Source organism: Staurois parvus, unplaced genomic scaffold (genome assembly GCF_062004578.1).
Source record: "Staurois parvus isolate SC_StPar_1 unplaced genomic scaffold, SC_StPar_1.0 ptg000145l, whole genome shotgun sequence".
Lineage (NCBI taxonomy): Eukaryota > Metazoa > Chordata > Amphibia > Anura > Ranidae > Staurois > Staurois parvus.
The window spans coordinates 13,453,703-13,466,100 of record NW_028317941.1 but is presented as its reverse complement, the minus strand read 5'-3'; positions in this window follow the sequence as shown (position 1 = coordinate 13,466,100).

Sequence of the window (12,398 nt, the reverse complement as noted above, 5' to 3'; positions counted from 1 at the left end):
ATAGTGCGTGAGCGTGTGGGGAATGTTTCTATCATCAAGTGAAGGAGGGCTAGATTAGGATTTGGGGTCATTGGTGAATCTATAATTGAAGCAATTATTTGGAATACTTTATTCCAATACGATTTAATGGATTTGCACGACCATAGTAAGTGGAAAAGTGAGCCAGTTTCGCCACACTGTCTCCAACAGGCTTGTGATTGTTGTGGGTAGTATACAGATAATTTAGCAGGGGTCAAGTAGCATTGGTGGAGAATTTTCAGGTATGATTCCCAATGTGAGCTACACTTAGAGGCTTTGTATGTGATAGCAAACGCTGCTTTCCAGGATTGTGAGGATATTGGGAGAGGTAAGTTGCTCTCCCAGTTAGTCAGGGAGGACGTTTGGGTTATGAATTGCGCTTCAATTAGCAAAGTATAGAACATGGATATCCCCTTCTTTGGATAGATAGTTCTATGTAGAAAATGGTGGGCAGTGGCGGGAAAGTCTATTTCAAGTGGTATGTTTGTTTTATGTAGCAAGTGTGTTATTCGCATAAAGGTGAATCGCTCTTTATCAGGTAGATGGAATCGCTCTTGGAGAGTCTGAAAGGAGATTGGTTTTTGAAGATTGTAGAGATCTTGGATATGATATATGCCGCATGCTTGCCAAGATGTCAAGTTCAATTGGGGAGAGAAAAAATGTAGGGATGACAATGGGGTAGGGATTCGTAGGTTAGTTTTGCAGGAGTGCGTGTAGGTCAAAAAGTCACGCCAAACCATCATAGAGGCCTGAATACATGGATGTGTGTGTAGGGGTCTAGTTCGATCTACATGAGGTGTGAAAAGTAGGTCTCTTAATATGCCTGGCGAGTGTAGGGAGGTTTTTATGATCGTCCAGGTTTTGTCTGGAGTAGGGTGCCACCAGTAGAAGAGCTGGTCTAGTAAGACCGCTTGGTAATAGGATTTTAGATGCGGAAGACCGGCTCCCCCTCTGGAGGGCGGGCGGATCAGGAGATTTGTAGTACACCTCGGCCGTTTGGAAAGCCATATAAAGTTATTCAGAATTTTCTGAAGTGATGAAAAGAAGGAGGATGGTATAGGAATGGGCAGCACACGAAATATATATAATATTTTAGGTAATATGCACATTTTGACAGTTGCTATTCTGCCTAGCATAGATAGAGAAGCCGTACGTAGGTTTCTAAGCTCCTGTGGAATTGTATCTAGTAGCGGTTTAAAATTAGCCGCGTAGTGTTGGTTAATGTTGGCAGACAGTTTAATCCCCAGGTAGGGGATAGTATGTTTTTCCCATTTAAAAGAGAATCGTTTGGTAAGCAGGTTTTGGAGTGGAGCAGGGGTGTACAGGTTTAAGATAGACGACTTGGGTTCGTTGAGTTTGTAGTATGAAACGTCTGCGTATTTTTGTAAGTGGGTGCGTATCGAGGTAAGTGATTTATAGGGGTTTGTGATCATTAGAGTAATGTCGTCCGCAAATAGACTGATTTTGTGTTCATGTTTAAGAAATTTGATTCCTGAGAAACTGGGGTCATTCCTGAGATTGGATGCCAGTGGTTCAATGAGTAAAGCAAAAATTATGGGGGAAAGAGGGCATCCCTGCCTAGTACCATTGGAGATTTGGAACGGTTGCGAGAGCGTGCCGTTGGTAAGAACTCTAGCGGAGGGTTTGGAATATAGGGATAAAATTGCAGACAACATCCAATCCGTAATTCCAAATTTTTGGAGGGTAAGCGTCATGAATTGCCAATGAATGAGGTCAAATGCTTTTTCTGCGTCAAGTGATAGGAGGAGAGAGGGTTGATTATCAGTTTCAAGGTGGTGTAATAGTGATATGATTCATCGAGTTGCGTCAGGGGCCTGTCTGCCTGGTATGAATCCTACTTGGTCAGGATGGATTAGGGTGGGAAGGTATGGAAGCAGTCGTTGAGCTATTATCTTGGCGTATATTTTTAGATCCGTGTTAAGCAGAGAAATTGGTCTATAGTTTTGAACTAATTGGGAATCTTTACCTGGTTTCGGGATCGTAGTAATTATTGATTGTAGCATATCTGAAGGAAATTCTCCTTCAGAGGCAACAAAATTATAAAGAGCCGAGAGGTGTGGTTTTAGGTGGGGTGCAAACGTCTTATAGTATTCATTGGTAAAGCCGTCATTACCTGGTGATTTATTCAAGGGGAGCTTGTTTATGGTTTTCTCAATCTCAGTAGGCGAAATCGGGACAGATAGGGAGGCTAGTTGGGAAGGCGTGAGAGAAGGAAGATTGGTATGTTGTAGAAAATTTGCAATCGTCTGGGTTGTTGGTTGGGTCGTGTTTGGATCGTCTTTTATGTTGTATAGGGCTTGATAGTAACACGCGAACGCATTAGCTATGTCTTGTGGGTTGGTCAGTGGGGTATGTGAGGTTGGATGCTGAATCGTGTGAATTTTGGTTTTGAGCCGTTTTTGTTTAATGACTTTGGAAAGAAGAGAGTTTGATTTATTGCTTAGCGCATAAAATTGGGATTTGGTTTTTTGTAGGTTCATGTCATAAGTGTGAAGTAGGATAGTGCGTAGTGCATTCCTATCTTGGTTTAAGGCTGCGGTCGTAGTGGGGTTCGGATTTTGTTTGTTAATGTCTTCGTTTTTGCGTATAGAAGTGAGGAGTTGGTCAATTTGTTGTGAGCGTTGTTTTTTGATGCGAGAATTTAGTTGGATGAGAATACCTCTCATATAAGCTTTATATGTTAACCAAAGCGTGGCGATAGAGATATCTGGGGTGCTGTTAGTTTCAAAGAAGAGGTGATGAGCATCCAGTACAAATTTTTGGTTTTCCGGAAGTCTCAAAAGGGTAGGATTCAGTCTCCAAATAGGCGGGATCGCTGACCGTTGGGTATCGTCTAAGGATAAGCTGATCGGAGCATGGTCGGACCATGTTATAGTACCAATGATGGATGATGATACGTGTTGTAAGGTCCATTTATCAGTAGCAAACATGTCGATTCTTGAATATGAGAGATGTGGGGGTGAGAAATAGGTGTAGTCTCTCTCCGAGCCATGTTGGCATCTCCAGATGTCATATAGGTCATGGTCATGTAGTAGGTGATTGATGTCAAGGTTGGTGGGTTTCTTGGTAGAAGAAGAGTCTAGAAGGGAATTACTAAGAGCATTAAAGTCTCCGCCGATAATAAGTCTACCTCGTTTATTTCGGGAAATGAGGTTGAAGAGCTTGTGGTGAAATCTTATTTGTTTGTTATTTGGTCCATAAATGTTCACCAAGGTGTAAGAGATTTTGTTAATTTCGCATATCAAAATGAGGTATCGCCCCTGCGGGTCTATTATGGTGGAGGTAGATTGGAAAGAGAGAGCGTCATTAACAGCAATAATAACTCCATTCTTCTTTTTGATATTATTTGCCATAAATTGTTGAGAGAAGCGGGGAAGATATAGTTTAGGGGTCTTGTCCGTGGCGAAGTGGGATTCCTGTATAAAAAGTATGTCTGCTTGAGATCTCCGGATTTCTCTTGATAGCATCGACCTTTTAAATGGGGAGTTGAGGCCTCGTACGTTAAGAGATGTAATAGTAATCATTGATATATGGATTCACGAAGTATATATACAGTTGGAGTGTTCTTTGGCCGTATTCAGGGTCAGGATATCTAGATCTAGTATCCGAGAGGTATAGCTGATGGTGCCATGGGGAGGGGTAGGTGGGAAGGGAAGGGGCAACAGTAAAAAAACTCTTGCGTATAATGCAAGGAACCAAAGTAGCTAGGAACGCTACTGCAAAAAAGGGGGAGTCAGAGAGGTTTTGACCTCCAGAAGGGTCAAACCTATAGAAACTTGTGAAGATGAGAGTCATTGGATACAGGCCGATCGCCAGAAAAAGGAGTGTTCAATAGAAGCCGCCAGGGAAAAAATTTAAACATGTATATTGCGGCTTATGCCGCTAGGCCCATCAGGTCGCTTCCATGTTTTGAACTGAGCCAGGGTTATTCTTCTGTGAATCTGCAGGCAATATGCCCCAGGTCTTAAGAAAATCCAAGCCAGCCTCCAAATTTTTAATGGTATATACCTTTCCTTGGTGTCGTACTATTAGTTTTGTTGGAAAGCCCCATTGGTAGGCGATATTGTGGTTTCTGAGTGCTTTGGTAATTGATATGAGTTTCTTTCTATTAGAAAGTGTAGCCTTGGATAGATCAGCATAGAGACGCAAATTTGCATGAGAGGGTGGAAGTGGAGGTGGATTTCTAGTGGCCATCATAATTCTCTCTTTAATATGGTAGAAATGTAAGCGGACAAGCACATCCCTAGGGATGGATGCTGACAGGAATGGAGGTTTAGGAAGTCGATGTGCGCGGTCAATCGTGGCCTCAACTTCAGAGAGTGTTGGGATTAAAAGCTTGAGGAAGTGTTGCAGATACGGCAATAACACGTCATTAGGCACGGTTTCTGGAATCCCTCTGAATTTGATATTATTGTGGCGTGATCTGTCCTCCATGTCAGCTAATTTTAAGTTGATTTGTTCTATGTCCGATAGGTGATCTGTATGAGCATCAATCAGGTCATTATGCGCCTCTATGATGTCTGCTATATTGGTCTCAATGTGGCGGATTCTGCGTTCCTGTCTTTGTACCAAAGCAGTAATTTGGGTCAATGGCGCAGATATATCATTATGCAAGGTCTGGCGCAGTGAGGTTAGCATGTTTTTCATGCAGATTTCGGTCAGTGGTTGGTCAGACGCTGGAAATGCATCTATATCAGGCAGGGAGGTATGTGGTGGCTGAGGTGGAAAATTCAGGGCCCTGTGGGTGTCATCAGAGTCACTCTCTAGCCGCGGCCGTGATTTTGCTGGGCTACATGTCGTGGGTGACAGTGGGGGTGACAACTCACCAGGGTCCCCCGGGTAAAGCTGGTGTTGAAGCCTGGGATCCACACTCTGGGACCTGTAGTCCTCCTTCTGCTCATTGTTGCCTCCCCGCATGTTTGAATGGCGGCCGCCATCTTGGATTCCCGGCATGACGGCCGGGAAAAAGTTTGTCAGCTTCCCTGGCTGCCCCGGGCTCTTTTTCCTCCGGGGCATGTCTAGTGGGCTGCGGGCACACTCCGATTGCTGCCGTGTGCTGTCAGAATTCCCTGGGGTCTGAGTGAGCCGCTTCAGTGCTGGTGGGTGGACGGAGCGGGAGCTATCTCGCGTCCATCGTCGAGCCGGCCGCGCATGCGCCCCTTTCATTGGCATTTTAACCTATGCGTGTCACCTTGTGTGTCTATACCAAAGCCAAACATTCCAGGGTATGTAAACTTTTGATCAGGACCATTTGGGTGATTTCTGTTGTTCTTATGATTTAAAAAGGAGCCAAAAAACTATGTGATAATAAATGGCTTCATATGATCACTATCTTTAAATATAAGATAGTTTTTGGCATGATCAGTCATATTTTCAATATAAATACCAAAATTTCCCGATTTCTGCTAGGGGATGCAAACTTTGAGCACAAAGTAGTGTCTCCTTAGGTAGATTTTGTGTTTCCATCACTTTTGCTCTTGATGACACTGGTGACCAGGACAGTTTGAAAGCAAAGTTCCATAATGAGGACACAGACAGCAATAAAAACCTGACATCGGTTCTAGTCATCCGCCTACTGAACAACATATCAGACTGGATGTCACTCCACTTCCTCAAATTAAACCTTTCCAAAACCAAGCTCCTAATTTTCCCCCGACCCTCTCCATCACGACCAACAACGCCACTATCAGTCCCACCCCGCAAGCCAAAGTCCTAGGTGTCACTCTAGACTCAAATCTGTCCTTCCAACCCCATGTCCAATCACTGGCAAACTCATGCAGGTTCCACCTCCGCAACATCTCCAAAATACGTACGTTCCTAACCCCACTACTAAACAACTCATACACTCCCTTATTATCTCACGACTCAACTATTGCAACTCCCTCCTCACCGGCCTACCCCAACACAGGCTATCCCCGCTTCAGTCTATCCTGAACTCAGCGGCCGGACTCATCCAACTTACCAACCGCTCCGCATCTCCCAACCCCCTCTGTCATTCCCTCCATTGGCTTCCAATTGCCCAACGCATTAAATTCAAACTACTAACATTGACGTACAAAGCCATTCATAACATTGCCCCAAACTACCTTACCGACCTGATACCCAAATATCACCCAACCCGTACTCTTCGCTCCTCACAAGACCTTCTACTTTCTAGCTCCCTGGTCTCCACCTCCTAGGCCCGACTGCAGGACTTCTCCAGGACTTCCCCCATCCTCTGGAACTCACTACCCCAATCCATCAGACTGTCACCTACCCTCACCTTTAAGCGCACCCTAAAAACCCATCTTTTCAGGGAAGCCTACCCCACCCTCACCTAACAGCCTATATCTTCCACTCCTTCCACCACTCCATCCCCCACAGCCACTTCCTCCTGTGCCACTATCACCTCCCTCCTAGATTGTAAGCTCGAAAGAGCAGGGACCTCGAACCTCTTGTATACTGTTTTGTTACTGTATTGTCTCATGTACTGTCCCCCACTATATTGTACAGCGCTGACCAAACTTTTTGGCACTACATAAACACTGTATAATAATAGTCCCTCACCACTCTATCCAAATCTAGAAAAAAGTGTTGCCTTTAATTATATTCTAAACACATAATTTTTTTCTCAAATACTTCTTATTCAAAGGTTTTATAGTTTTACAAAAAAACAAAGAAAACAAAAAAAAACACAAAACAATACAAAATAGGTCTAATCACAGTGTACAGTATCAGTCATATATTCTCTCAGTGTAAATATACAGAGTATCAGCATCCTTACAAAGGCTCATAGTAAATGATAAAGCCATGAATCATTTATACATTGAAATAAAAAAGGTAGTATCCTCAACCTTGTTACCAACGTATCGTGAGGAGGAGCAGCAAAGTCATGCCCAGTATTCAACACAAATGATTAACTAGAGAGCCTAAACAAATCATTATTAACCTACAATCACTAAAACATTTTCAATTTTCAGTGTTGTGATAGCTTGAGTGACAATTACTCTGCCATGCAAGCTTGTACCCATATGACTTTTATGACAAGTTTCTTATTTGAGACAGATAAAGTTTTATTCTTTTTTTTTTAACCATGTGAAGGAAAAAGATCAACAAATGTAAAAAAAAAAAATGCTCCCCTGATTTCCGTTATAAAATGTATAAAATAAATAAATAAATGCTAGGACACCTCAAGGTGATCTCATTATTTGTCACATTTTTTTTGCAAATGAAGAAACATGCTGGTATTGAGAGGACTAAAATATGGAGCTGGGCATGATAAGAGAGGGGAAGGTGATATACAGGTCACTGAAAAGACAGAATGGAGTTGAGAGGAGGGGCAGTGAATGGGCTAAAAACGATATTCATTAGTCACTCCTTTCTCCCATTCCTCCATTGTAAGAGCAATGGGTGGGCTCTCTAATATAAAAATCATACTATTTACACTTGTGATTGGTGTGATCACAATGTACAGAGCAATTTAAACTGGCTCTGCACACTGGGACTGTGTTTTGAGCCATTAGATGGCTTAAACTGTTGGGGCAAAGATATATCTTGTTTCCCCATGTTTCAATGACTTAATCGCATACACTGCAATTGCTTTAGCCATAGTCATCCACTTTCTGTTTGTCTGCAATTGTTTATCCATATCATCAGCGCATAGACTAAAAATAAACTGAAATAATCTGACTCTTGATAAGTTTTCAGTTATACAATTAAATAATAATCAATAAACATAACAAACAAGGATACATAATTACAACTGATTATCCAATACAAAGTATTACAAAGCCAATACAGAACTAGTGCACATGTAACCTAAAGTGAGCTAAGTGCCACTTGTCTGTTTTTGAAGCTTCTATACAGTATATGTCTGACACTGTAATAAAGAATTCTATGGAGAACTGATGTTAGCTGGAGTTGGGCTTCAATCTGTTTGTTGTTTGCTATAAGTCCATTAAAACTGCAAGTCCAGTTAAGGCTACCAGGTTCTTATGGTGACAACGCTATTGTGGGATTTCACTGCAGAGTGAACAGCATTCCTGTGATGATAATTTTGATAAACTGTGTGAAAGGACATTCTGCTGACAATTACTTATGGGATAAACAGGGATTTGCTAAAGCTGTAAATTGCTATTTGAATGCTTTAACAGAAGATTTGGGACAGAACACTGCAATATAACAGGAGTTATCTTAATGTCTGTTAGAAGTAAACATCTAGAAAGTTCATAAGCACTTCCCATTGAGGGCATTGGGATCATGCATCATAAAACTCTAAAACATTTTAGTTTTGCCACGCTGTGAACCTCAGGGTAAGTAAACCCATTAGGAATACATGGCATGCATTAAATGTCTTACCCAGGACTAATTGATATTGCAAAAGCCATTTAGGCCTGATCTACAGTGATAGCTATCCTACTTGATCTTCTTCAATTCATAGTTTCAAAATCTATACATAATTTAAATAATCATGCATGGTCAAGCTACATTACTACTGACTATATATTTGAATGTGAATGAAAATACTGGGCAGATTAAGATCATGGTCAGGGTGAAGAGGAAGGTCATGACAAGGCTAACATATATAGGGGCAGAATAGATGTCTTCCACCTTTCGGGTGATCTGTCTATCTCAGGCATATCATGTTTAGTATCTCTGCAATGGCGATTGCATACTGCACAATATTGTATGGGTTAGTGAATCATGGCATGTGGTATACTTGAAATATTAATACATTTAGAAAACCGCATCTGATGGAGGAATAGCTGAATGATAATAGACTGTGACATTCCATTGGCCACTCCTCAGACCATCTCATTGGTCAGGTCATTTCTGTCAACGCCCTTTTCAGGGACCAGAAAAAGAGACTGCATCAGCAGTCTGGAGCTGTCCTTTTACCTTCATGGTTGAAGGAACATCAGCCAAGATTTATGAGATCACTGATCCATCTTGCTCATTGACTGGACTTTGCTGAACTCACAGCACCAAGACTAAGTATTTTCATTCTTAAAACCTTTTTGTTTTTCTGTGCCATTACTGTCTCGTTTTACTTACCTTTTTTCTGCAAATATTTTGTTTGCACCATTTTTACCTTTTTTTTAATTAAACATTTTAAACTGGTTAATATTGTCTCTAATGCAGTAAGCTAGAACTTAAAGAACCCCTGTCATATTGAAGAGCACTACAGTGCTGAAAATCTCTGGAATATTCCTGTCTGTTGTGACAGTGCGTAATATAGACATTTATCAAAAGTCATACTCGTTATTGTGAATGGTTAAAAGGCCCTATGCTATCTGGTATGCAGTTTAGGGTGTGAAGGATTAATTGCATAGTTAACCAAACCCAGTGATGATTGCTCTCAGTCTGCTGGCACTTAAATTGTGGTCCTGTAAGCTGAAAAATGTTTGTGCATGGTGAGGCAGAGGGTGCCATTGTCACGTATCAGAGATAGTGCCATGTGTTTGACCAGCCATTTGTCACAACTTGGCGAAGGTGTCTGGGGCCTGACACTGCATCCGTCACAATTCTCACTGTATTACAGAAAGTAAAATATAACAGACCTACTGCCAGAATAAACAGGTAATTAAACTATGTTACATAGGTAATTCAGAAAAACAAAAAGTACCTTTTTTATTCTACCAATAGACTGTATCAAATATAGTATGTAAGTTTGTATTTTGCCCATAGTTACTCTTGCATTTCTTCCTTTTTATATTCAACTACTGACAACTTTGATATTGACTTTGATACTGATTTGATACCAGACTTTTATGACAAACCTTAAATTATATCCTGTTGTGGATCTCATAACTTTGTTCCTTCTACCTCAACATGCTATTTTATTTTTACTGGAGTGTGCTTATAGTCACTTTTTGATGTCAAACTACATTAGATTGAACAGTAAGAGAATTTAGGCTTTTGAAATTTCATTTTTTTTCAAGATTTTCAGTACAGAGTATTTTAAAGATTTTTATTTAAAGGATCCATGAATCATACCCTTAAAAGATGAAAAATGGTAGAACATTTAACATCAAGAAATGTATTTCTAAGTCTTTTTTTATTGTTCAGGGTTTTTATGTCCACTTCAAAATTGGCACTGTTCTTGATAAATTGTAAAACTTTATTGCTGATAGTTAGTGGGCATTGTTGGGCAGCCTAAAAATAAAATTAGCTACCAGTGTATTTTACAATATTATGGGGGTTATTTACTAAAACTGGAGAGTAAAAAATCTGGTGCAGCTCTGTAGAAACCAATCATCTTCCAGGTTTTATTGGCAAAGCTTAATTGAACAAGCTGAAGTTAGAAGCTGATTTGCAACCATGTACCGCTGCACCACATTCTGAGTGCCCCAGTTTCCCTTAATGTGTTTACATGTCAGTCTTTAGTTATGTACAAATAAATTGCCCTAAGAAGGAATTCAAAAAGGACACATTATTTTAGGACTCAAGTAAAGTTTGAGCTTTGGAATGATGACAGCACGGTCATTATTTATGGCAAGAACATATTTTGCATAACTAAAATAGGGAAATTCACACATTTTACAATATCTAGTGATAACCAATCAAGGGATGTGCATTTTCTAAGGTCCTTCAAAGAAGCAACAACATTCATCAGTAGGGTGACCTAGGGTGTCTTCAATGTCATTTTTATTTTATAAATTGTCATCTCACTTGTAATTTTAAAGAACACTACTGACATACCCACTATATTTATTGCTAAGATAATGTTGAGGTGTGGCGAAATGTGGGGCTCCTTTTTCTATATTGGGCTTCACAATATGTATTTAACATTTAATATCTTCCCCTTGACATGCCCAAGGGCTCTGGAACTGGATGAGTAATATTATTCATGGTGATTACATTTTTTCACTCCCATCAGTACTGAAGTCTTTAGCCTTATTTTTCTTTTATTGTTGATTACACTTTAAGCCTGCAGACCACTTAGGTAGAGATACATTTTTAGTAACACTTGTAGTTTCATTTTACCAAGTTATTCGGATCTACTGAAGACCCCTTGATTTCAAGAACACTAACTGCAGAATAGCAATAGAGTGTTCTCACTTAATGACCTACCTGTTTAGTGCATGGATTTATGACCAGCTCTGCAACTAGTACATGTAAAAACTTATGTGGCAACAGCAGCGTGGTGCGACAGCATCATGCACCGCATCCCATCTCACATCAATCTTTTCTTCATTGTTACAGTTGGTCAGTATTTACAGTGCCAGCAATCTCCTAGATTAGGGATCCCCATGATTAAGATCCAAGAGCATAATTAAATGCTTTGGAGGATGTGACCTGGTTGTACCCTTAGCTGAGGCTGTCATACACCTCCTCACGGGGTTTTGTTGTGGTGTATGACTTAGGGCTTCCTTTTTCCTGCTAGATGTTTTGAGCTGGGAAGAGCTCTGTCCTTGTCAGCACTCCTACTGGTTTGTCATGCAAGAGTACCTGGTGGAGGTAGTATAAGTTGAGGCTCTGTTATTTATTGCACTATGTTTAGCAAATTATGCATAGGGCACAAAATCATAAGCACTACGCTTAGGTTCTGTAACACTCAGCTGTTCCTCACTCCAGTGCCAGGTCTTGTGCTGGGTCTATGTGTAGCCACCAGCTTCCTGCTCCTGCTAGCATTGCAGCCAATCAGGAAGAAGGCACCATCTTAAAGGGCTAGTGTGCAACAGTCTCAATGTTAAAACAACACATGCACATGTTAGCAGCTAGAACCCTGTGTTTCAAATTGACTTCTTTAGTGATTCCCAGTGCTTCCCAGTGTTGTACTGTATCTGTGACCTATAATGTTTCTAGTGTCTGCGCAGCCCATACCTAGCTCCTGTCTGCCTTCATTGGTCCCCGGCATTCTCATGGCCCATCCAAACCTGATAGGCAATAGCGTTTGTGGTAAGTGTCAGAGTACTACAGATCATCAATTAGAGACTGGTATGATGGCGGGACATCCTCCAAACTAGTACACTCCGTAATCAGGGAACAATGTGAAAGGAAATTCCTAGCGTGAATCCATTAAAAACCATTTATTGGATTTATTGGATTCAAGCTATGAGTTCACCACAAGTGCTATTGCCTATCAGGCTTGGATGGGCCATGATATCTGGTGAGTGCCACTGAATTGGGGGTGGTTTTCCTCTGGAGCACGTGGTGATATCTGAGTGCACTTTATTCAATCAGTTATCTTTATGTTGTTCACGTGGTGATCTCGGTGGATCAGTAAGGACTTTGCAGTTCATCACAATTTTCATTTTTCAGTTGGTGGACTTATGGCAAAATTATTTAAATATTTGTGTATATTTTTCGAAGTGCTATATTTTGTATCATATTCCCACTTTGCTATTGTGTTTTGCATTTTTTTTGCACTGCTTTTA